Consider the following 9,901-nt stretch of genomic DNA (forward strand, 5'->3'; position numbering starts at 1 on the left):
CACAATCACTAAATAGGATCATTGTTTGTTGCCTCTGAAATAAAAAAAAAAGAAGAAATGTATGTCTTAAGAGGCCTGTTTGAAATGTTTTTTACAGTGTCGACATCTGATAGTATATAAACGCAACCGAGAAAATTCGATATACAGCACCATTACGGCGTCGCGAGTGTCTTTGATGATTAATGTTGACGTTTAGAGAAAGAGTTAAAGACGTTCGGCTTAAAGCGACAAGTAATCGGTCGACGAAACAATTGATCAAACACCCCCCGCCCCCCAACCTAAAAAAGAATAAATAAATAAAAGTAAGCCGAGGGATACAAACACTATGAGCCTCTGTCTCCATTAGCGGAAGTGCCCCAATGAGAACCAGCAACGCGGAACACAAGAGAAGAAAACAAACAAACAAAAATACGAGGGTATTAGCAGACTTTGTAGACAAAGAACGGCGACGAGCTTTCCCCAAGAAGCACGACTTTGCCAGACCCGAAAGCAAGCAAAAAAGCACATCGTTTTTTTTTTCTTTTTTCTAGCTGTGTTTGCTCAGGGGAGAAAAACTACCCGATTTTATACGTACAGTTTAATGAAAACGACATAAAGACAAGGAACCCAGACATGTCGCGCGTCGCTCGGACCAGAGCCGCAGAGGCCCCGGGGAATTTTGTAGACGTGTACACCGGCCGACTTTGTTGTGTCCAGCACAGGTCCTAATGGACAATGGACCGCCTTGGTGTTGCGTTCGCCTGCTTTTTGTTCTCTCTCCCTCTTCCCCTTGCTCTTTCTCTCTCGTTCTTTCTCGCTTGTTCTCCATGTCTGGTGCTCTTCTTGTTCCGCTCAAACTTTCCTCTAATGATACTAGGACACAATGTTCAGAAAACAAAGGTATATGGCTCTTTTCCTGCGAGTCTTAAGATTGCGAACTGCGATGGCCGGTTCAGGCAGCGTTTAAAGCAGGTGCTACGAGACTATAGACCCCGAGGCTATTTGTTGTGATTATTTTCTAGGCCTCCGATGGTTTGGGATTTCCTGATTTGAAGCCTGAAGCCTCTAGCCAACTCCACCTAGGATAGTCAAGGCCGGCGAATATTTTCCTCTGCCTCCACGTGACGTGACCACATTCGAATGACTTCAACTTCGCACTTGGAGCCGAGCCAGATGCCGAGCGTCCCCTCGACGCGTCGTCTATTGGACACGAGGCCCAGCCGACCGCTGACGCACCACTCGGGTCCAATCCCTGTCTTCGCTCTGTCTCACCATGATGACGTCAACATTCCAGTGCACAGGCTTCGACTACTCGAGCTGCTGATGCTCTAGCGCGAGCGCTTCCTACCTTCGACGACGCTTCGGTGTCTTGTGAGCCTTAAACGTGCACGCGCAACCAAAGCACGGCGGAAGGCAGCAAGCGCGTGCTAGAAGCCGAGTGTTAGAAAAAGTTGTCGTACCGTTATCACCCTGTTAGTGGTGACCGTAGTCCGGAAACTTGGCGTTACGTCACGCGAGAAAGATTTTTTTGTTCTTATGTTCTTTCTTGCGCGCTTTTTTTTTTTAGGTGATTTCGAACGATCCTAGCCACCAGAGGCTCACTGTCGGACCTAGCGGGCGTGGAGTTATAATAATGAACGCTAGAGGTTTAACTGCCGCTAATGTGCTGTTGCAAATTGAAGCAGACAACAACGAGTCGAAAGTTGACTTCCGGTAATGTACTTCTAAGTGAAAAAAAAAGTGAGTGCATTTTTTCTCTGCACTCGATTATAAGAGCGAATATCACAAATAATTCATAAGTACTAGATAGCTTGGTACATTTCTCAGTCACGCAGACGGAACTATTGGTCAGTTTCGGCGGTTTTCTTTTAAATTCTTGGCATTAAACGAAGTGCTAAAACAGCTCTATACATGCATTTACCTGCACTGTCGGTCACTTAGCGCGAACACGGCGTCGGCGCTTTTCAGCATGGGGGGCGTACGTGCAAACGAACAAAGAACATCTGGAAAACCAAAAGAGACGGCGAGAACTACGCAGTAACACTTGGTCAGTAACTCCTTGTGCATGTAAAAGATCAAAATAAATTGACGACCGCGTGATATAGTCCGATTTGCAGTAAATAGGTACTGATTTATTCTTTTTTGCTCATGAATATGCGCGAAGATGCTTGTTCTTCGTTTAGAACGTCACCCGCACTCTCAAAATCTTTGGAAATAGAAGGACGTCAGAAAAGAAGTGCCCGATAAAAGCAGCTCGGCATAGGAATTAATACAAAGAAACGCCTTTGATGGTCCACGTATTTTATACTTCACGTTTTGAATGTTTAAACCGCTTGTAAAGACGCACGACGGGGCCATATTCATATGCGACAGGGCTGGCATATTAGTAATATATAAGCGTCGCCGGGATGCTGGCGAACTTTAAACACACCTTACATTCCCCTCGATTGTTATTTTTGCTTAGAATCGTCGCTCGTGTTTAGACACCTTCTGTGGACCACAGGTTTGGGTCCTGAATTACAGCGAAGTTTAACACTATTCACGGATGAAGAAAAATGCGGGTACACGTTTACACTGTTAACACAGGTATATATACTATTCGGTACTACCGAAATAGCAGAAATGATTAACGTTATTTTCCGGCGAAAATAGAAAATGCACGCGTGCTTTCCCTTAGAAATGCACTCGAGCACCGCAGAAGTAGACTGGATGTTGTTTGCTTCAGTTTGCATCCCGGAAGTCGAAGCGCCCTCCATGTCTGGGTTTCTCTCTTTCTTCTTTCTTCGTTTATTTCTCTGTCTCTCTCTTTCTCTCTCTCTTTCTTTCTCTCTCTCTCTCTCTCTCTTAAATCTAGGCTTTCTAAACGGAACACATCGGACTGAGCGAGGCGCGTACTATAGTCGGTGACATGTTGAAGTATTAAAGGGATACTACAACGAAATTTCGGCGCTCATTTTTTGGTCTATATGTGTTCAAAAGAGCAGTATCACATGGAACATACCAATATCTTGTTAAAAAAGTCTCGAAAAGGAATTTTAAAACGAATTAAACGATTAGCAAAGAGCACCTGGTGGATGTCGCTAACGCCTCGTTTGTAATGCTCGTCTAGGAACCCTGACAGCTAGGACGGAGGTTGTCTCGTCTCCGGCCACGACGAGAGAAGGGGGGAAGGAGGAACTCCCCTCTTTCCGAGAATCCCTTTTGTGTGTCGCAGAAGTCGCTATTGTCCCCCTAGAAGATTATAGAAGATTTACCCGTCACTCAAAATTCGTACAAAAGCACCCGCTTCGGGGGCTGGAACTACTAGGCCATCCTCTCGACGTCAGCCTCGCCGTAGCTTTGCTCGTCTTGAGACGACCTACGTCACGATTGCGTTGGATGTCACGTGCTCTAAGCTGGGCCTTCTCCGAGCGCTTGCCAGAGTGGGCCGTTTATAACGTAAAATACAGCCACCAGGATCAAAATACAAACGTGCGATTGTCATTTACGGATATTGTGGATCATATGCAACCTATTTTTGAACACGACGGGAATATTTCAAATTTCGTTGAAGTATCCCTTTAAGGCACGCCAAAAACAAGACATAAGATAACTATGCTGCTAGGACCCATTATATATTACTATATCTCTGCTAAATTTGTTCTGAAAACGGCGCGATAGTTTCGCGGATAAATCGATTTTGTACGCGGGACCCTCAGATCCGCCAGATTCGAAAAGGCCGCAGCGGTTTTTGGGTTGGTGACGTCGCCTGCGCAACGAGCGGCGTCCCCCTGCACGCACTCGCACACTTGGCCCTCTCGGCGTCTCGAGCTTCAGCTTCCTCGTTTACCGTCCGCGTTTCGAGAACGCGGTTCGTGACGATTACGTGTACGGCATCGTTCGCTTCGTCGGAGTCTCCAACACTCATCGCAGCAGCGATGAGAGTGATTGTTATCGAGAGATGTTAGAAGCTGGTCATTTTGACCGTGGCTAGCTCCAGCGAAGACGACGAGTCACGCGCGAACTCGCCGAGGTCGCCGTCGTCCGTGACAATCTTGCAGGTGCATGCAGGGTGAAAGGTCAAAGGGCCGGGGGTGCGAGCGCTGGGGTAGCCGAGTTGCGCGAGCGGTTTTGATCGTACTGTGGCGAGACGTGTTTGGCCGATCATGGGGGCGCCTAGATTGAGAGAGCGTTCATGATCACGTGGTTTATGGGCTGCATAAACCACGTTATCAAGAACCAATTCGACAGCGTCAAAGGTGCACCATCGTGGTGTTCATCATGTGTCTGTGGGCGTTCTATTATCGCTGAACCAATCATAAGCACAAAAGGCCCAGTAACTTGCGGTTTTTACGCTGCATGATTGGTCCCTTTGACTCGTAGCGTCGGCTGCGTCTGGACTTAAAGGGATACTACAACGAAATTTCGGCGCTCATTTTTTTGGTCTATATGTGTTCAAAAAAGCACCATCAAATCGAACATACCAATATCTTGTTAGAAAAGTCACGAAAAGGAATTTTAAAACGAATTAAACGATTAGCAAAGAGCACCTGGTGGATGTCGCTAACGCCTCGCTTGTAATGCCCGTCTAGCAACCTTGGCAGCTAGTGACGGAGGTTGTCTCACCTCCGGCCACGACGAGAGAAGAGGGGCAGGAGGAACTCCCCTCTTCCCGAGAATGCCTTTTGTGTGTCACAGAAGTCGCTATTGTCCCCCTACAAGATTATAGAAGATTAACCCGTCACTCAAAATTTGTGCAAAAGCAGCCGCTTCGGTGGCTGGAACGACTAGGCCATCCTCTCGACGTCAGCCTCGCTGTAGCTTTGCTCGTCTTGAGACGACCTACGTCACGATTGCGTTGGATGTCACGTGGTCTCCGCTGGGCCTTCTCCGAGCGCTTGCCAGAGTGGGCCGTTTATAACGAAAAATACAGCCACCAGGCTCAAAATACAAACGTGCGATTGCCTTTTACGGATATTGTGGATCATATTCAACCTATTTTTGAACACGGCGGGAATATTTCAAATTTCGTTGAAGTATCCCTTTAAGCTGAAACTAAGTAGGGAGGGGGGGATATGTTAGGGATATACCCTAGGGACTTCGAAGGGCCTACGTTCCCCTCTAAGCAGTTCTGATAGCCAATCGTTCCGATGCATGGAGGGAGGTCGTCAAATGACGAGACTGAACATATATTTAAACCTATAGAAAAAAAAACTTGCGCTGCCACTCCGTGGACGCCGTTTCACCATATGCTCTTTGGCACAGCGCGATCCGACTTTGTTAGGTCTAGACATATTATGAGTCTTCCATATATTGCGGCGATGGCTCTTCGCACGTGCTTAGTGGGAGAGCGAATGCTCCAACTTTTATTAGAGTTTATGTTCTGCATGGACCGACTTCGGAGAGAGACCATTGACTTCTCCAAATTTGTCTTGGGTATTTTCGCACACACACACAAAAAAAGGCTTCCCTTGAATTTTTTTTGACGGTGCATGTATTTGTTTGTGTAATAGTGGGTATGTTGAACAATAGTGAGGCGATCAATGACGTGATGTTTAGTATATAGTAAGAAAATGCGTATATGCTCGATGACCGCGCAGTGCAACAGAGGAACTGTCTCCATAACTTTAGGAAATGTAAAAATAAAAAAAATGAGTCTCGCAGGCGTTTTTAGTTAAATATAAAATAAGCGTATTTCACAATCAGCAATTTTTATGTCTCAAAAAGCACCCTAGCCAGCGACAGGAAAGAACCCAGTAGCATAGCCTCTTCTATACTCACAAAGCTTGGCAGTTGGACGAAGGAGTCATAGAGTGCCCGGTCGCAGATTTGGAGCGCGAGGATCGGCTATAGCACAGCACTTCTCAGGGAAACTGGACGTCAGCGCACAGCTCTTGCAGCAACGAGGACCCAAAACATGACTTTCAAACCCGATGAGAAAAGCAGCGGTAGCGTGAGGGAACGCAAGGAGCACGAGCGGACATTCCAGCGCCTCGGGAAGAGTGTGTTTCGGCGTCTCGCCGCGGCGGGGCGCCCGTCACGTGGCTCTCCTCTCATTCGTTGTCTGGCGCACTACCGTCGCTCTACTGTCGGTAGACTACGGCTCTACCGTTGTCTGCCGCTCTACTATGGTGCCTGGAACGCGTCTCCGACTGGTGTGCTTACCGGGTTCAAAAAAGTGGTCCCTCGATTTCCGCCTGATGACGTCATAAAAGTGTCATGCTGTCGCCTGTTGCGACCCTGGCGGCGCCCCAACAGTTGTGGTCTAAGTGGCAGACGCCTGTTCTGCTGCAGGTCGCTTTCCACTGTGACAGTTCACGGAAGCTGGAGCAGCCGGAAGTTGGGACGCCTAAAGGGACGCCGTGACGAAAGCGACACTCGCGTTCGCTCGTGCTTTTCGCCAGCATTTCTACGGCCAGCCGCCAGGATCGCGACAGGCAACAGCATGACACTCGCGTCATTTGTTGCCACATTGGGACCACTTTTGATGTATGGGCGAGATAGGACGCTAAACACACCAGTCGAAGACGCGATCCAGGCACCATAGCTCTACTGTCGGCGGCAGCTACTCGTGGCGATCTGGCAGGCTTTGTCAGTATAGAGGAGGCTATGCCAGTAGGTATAAACCGTTCCATTGGGGTCATACCAAAGAGGGTAATAGAGAGAAAAAGATGCCCTTCCCCTCTCACCCCGAACGTCGTCTGCTCCGCCGAGTGGGCTGTACCTAGCATCCGGCTGGCGTGCAAACTCTGTTTAAAATGGCGTCCTTTTGGAAATTCCAAGCGCAGAAGCGCAGATTTTAGTATGCCAGTTATTGTGTAATACTCTGCTGGATAAAAATACTAACACGGTCCAATTACGCTTTTACCTGCGTGTAAATAAAAAAAAAGGGAAAACTGTGTCAGATTGGCCGGTCTCTCCGGCAAAAAGTAAATCCGGTTGCTGTACTTTTTTTACTCTACAAAGTTAGTACTGGTGTAGGCGTTTAGCGACCATGAGTGGAAGTCTGGAATAATAAATAAAAACGTGCTCTCCTGCCGCGATACACGCAGTAGTTGAGGGTAGTACTGCCGGGTGACTCAACTACTATTTAAGTAACGGAAAAAAGATATGGCAGTTGATCATTTACCGAAGTAGAACAACAGAGAGCTCTAGGGTGATTTTTGGCTAGCCATAACTATTCTAAGAACGCGAACCACTTCACAACGGCAGCCACGAGCGAGAGTTCGATGTTCCGTACAGCCCGCCGGTACAGCCCAAAGATGGAGAAGGGCAACCTCCCGGTTTGTCGTCTGCTAGCGGAGTCGGGCGCGTGCCCTCTCTCTCTGGTTTTACCCCGCCGAACCCGCTTAATTTCCCGAGTGTATGGAGAGGGCGCTGCTGTCGAACAAAATGGTGCCGCCCAGAGTGCGCTAAATGGAATGGTCTATACGGCGGCCTCGAGAGCGAGCTTTTTGCGTCAGCGATATCTCGGCAAAAGGCGACTAGCGCCTGCTCTAGCGAACGAGGCATATACTGGATTCTTAACTTGTTACCAACGATATATAGGTATATGATACTACTCAATAGAGACTCTCAACCCTTCCGATAGTGGCGGGACAAATTTCTCGCTGATTGCAAGGAACAGCTTCAAATATATAAATCATAAATAAAGTGAGCTATTCAGTGGTCGAAATCTCCAACAGAGGAAACGTATAAAAATGAAAGCGTTAAAAAATCTCTTTAACACAACAACAAGGTTTTGACCCCCCAAAAAAGCAAAGAAAGAAACAAACAACAAGAACAAAAAACAAGAGGAAAAAGTTGTGAACATGAGTATATATATATATATATATATATATATATATATATAGCCTCGACGTCAAGTACATAGGCGTCGTCCGCTGGCTAACTTGGGAAAAGTCTGCAATGCCGACTGCAAAGTTCTTTTTTTTCCTATTATAAACTCTCGAGCGAATTGAGTAAATGTGGGCTGTACAAAACATCTGGACATTTGTCGGTTGAACACCGCCGGATTCAATGGGCGGCAGGGCACGGTTCATAAAGGAACGCTCCTGCGATGTCAGCCCGAGCTGACACGCCACGCGATTTTTCCCGCCATAGAAATCTACGAGAATTCAACCTCATGTCTTTCTTCTGACGGTAATTGTTTTTCTTTTGTTTTTTTACTTCTCGAGCGTGATAGATTGCTCTTACCCGATAAATCTACAGAGACAAACAACAGATTCCAGATAAAACTGAAACACAACTTGTGAACGTGAACATCCTGCCGTTTTGCGGAGAAGACGGTCTAATTTATTTCGACATGATAAACTCCGAGACGGAGGCAAAACGTAGGGACAAACACAACGTCTCAGAAGGAGGACGAACACAACGTCTCAATCACAAAACACAGCTGTGTTTGAGACATTGTGTTTGTCACCCCTTTTTGCCTCCGTCTCGGGTTTTAGTATGTCGATTAACGACCAGCTCACCGGTCTAATAACGCTGTCTTTTAATTTATTTTACGGATGTATGAAAGCCGAAACAAAAAATGTATTAATATTTAAAGTTCTGAACAGCTTAAGAAAGGCAGAGTAGCTTGTTATCTTATTTATTTATTTAAGGTCTTTGCCGGCCGCCTGGACAGAGGCCTAGGTAAGGCAACAATTGAGTATGGAACTACAGGACAAAAACAAAACGAAGCGTCATTAATTGAACAGATTGACATACACCCATAAAGTAATAAAGGCTCCCCCTTAAAAAAACGACAACAACAACAAAAACTGAAACATTATAATTTAATTAGCTTGATAAGTCATCAGTAGCATTATATAACACACGTGTAGCATGGCAGAGCGAGAATAAGACAGGTTTCAGTCGTGGTGGTACCCGAGTTCGTGGGTGCAGGCGATAGGGGATAGCTTGGTGTTATCTATATGTTGCACATGTCATTGCACATGTAATTGGATCATGGGCTGCGCAGCCGTGACGAGAACCTCGGAACTCCGCGCACGTCTTGAGCTGCCAGTGACTTGAGTGTTCTTCGGATTGACCACGTGCGCTTTCAATCTTATTCATAGTCTTCTTTCTGTTGTCCTATCTTAAAGGAACCATGAAATGACCTTTTCACTTTTTCTAGATAACTTTTACATTAAACCGTCAATGTTCACTGAATGCCGAAGAGGCATCCGTTTTCGTCTCGGTTTATTAACTTCTACACAAAAAATTAATGAAATATCGACTTTTTCTTTCTCTCCAACTGACCGCAAAACAAGCGGTGACACACGCTGTTTCGGGAACCGGAAGTTCTCTCGGCAGTAGGAGAATGGGAGCGTTAGCGGCGACGAGTTGGGGTGCGCCGGTAGGTTTTACTGCGATGATGTCACCGACGTATTTTCTGAATCGGCGCCTCTCATCGCCGCATCGCAGCTGAGCGAAATTCAATGAGATATGTTGCGCTACAGCGACAGCATGGGACTAGTCCCATACGCCGGTATGCCTGTTGGGAAGGGCAGCGAGTCTTCCGGTGAAGACTCCAGAAGTCAACCCAACTGTCATTGTTGGTAAAAGGCGGCCCGTGTCAGTCGTTTGCAAAGCGACGTGGATGGAAACAAATTGCCGCGGTGTTTTTCGCGGCCTCGGAGATGCAGGAGCGAGCCGACGTTAAAAACGATACGTTTGAACTACGAGTGTCAGCAAGAGCCACGTAAATACCTGTTCACACTCGGAGCGGACGCGCGCATTCGATGGAAGTGCTGTATTCGCGCTGTTGTTAAGCGCTTCGGGACCGATCTTTTACGACTGCAACTCGATACTGACGCGACACTCGGCAAAGAAAGGTTGGACCGGCATTGCACGTATACCTCCCACGAACTGTTATAGCTCGACAGTGACGTGCAGTCTGTCAGAATAAAAATGGCATACCAATAACAAAGTGTACATACCATGTTACGAAGGTAAT

Source organism: Ixodes scapularis, unplaced genomic scaffold, assembly GCF_016920785.2.
Source record: "Ixodes scapularis isolate PalLabHiFi unplaced genomic scaffold, ASM1692078v2 PGA_scaffold7__128_contigs__length_106722199, whole genome shotgun sequence".
Taxonomy (NCBI): domain Eukaryota; kingdom Metazoa; phylum Arthropoda; class Arachnida; order Ixodida; family Ixodidae; genus Ixodes; species Ixodes scapularis.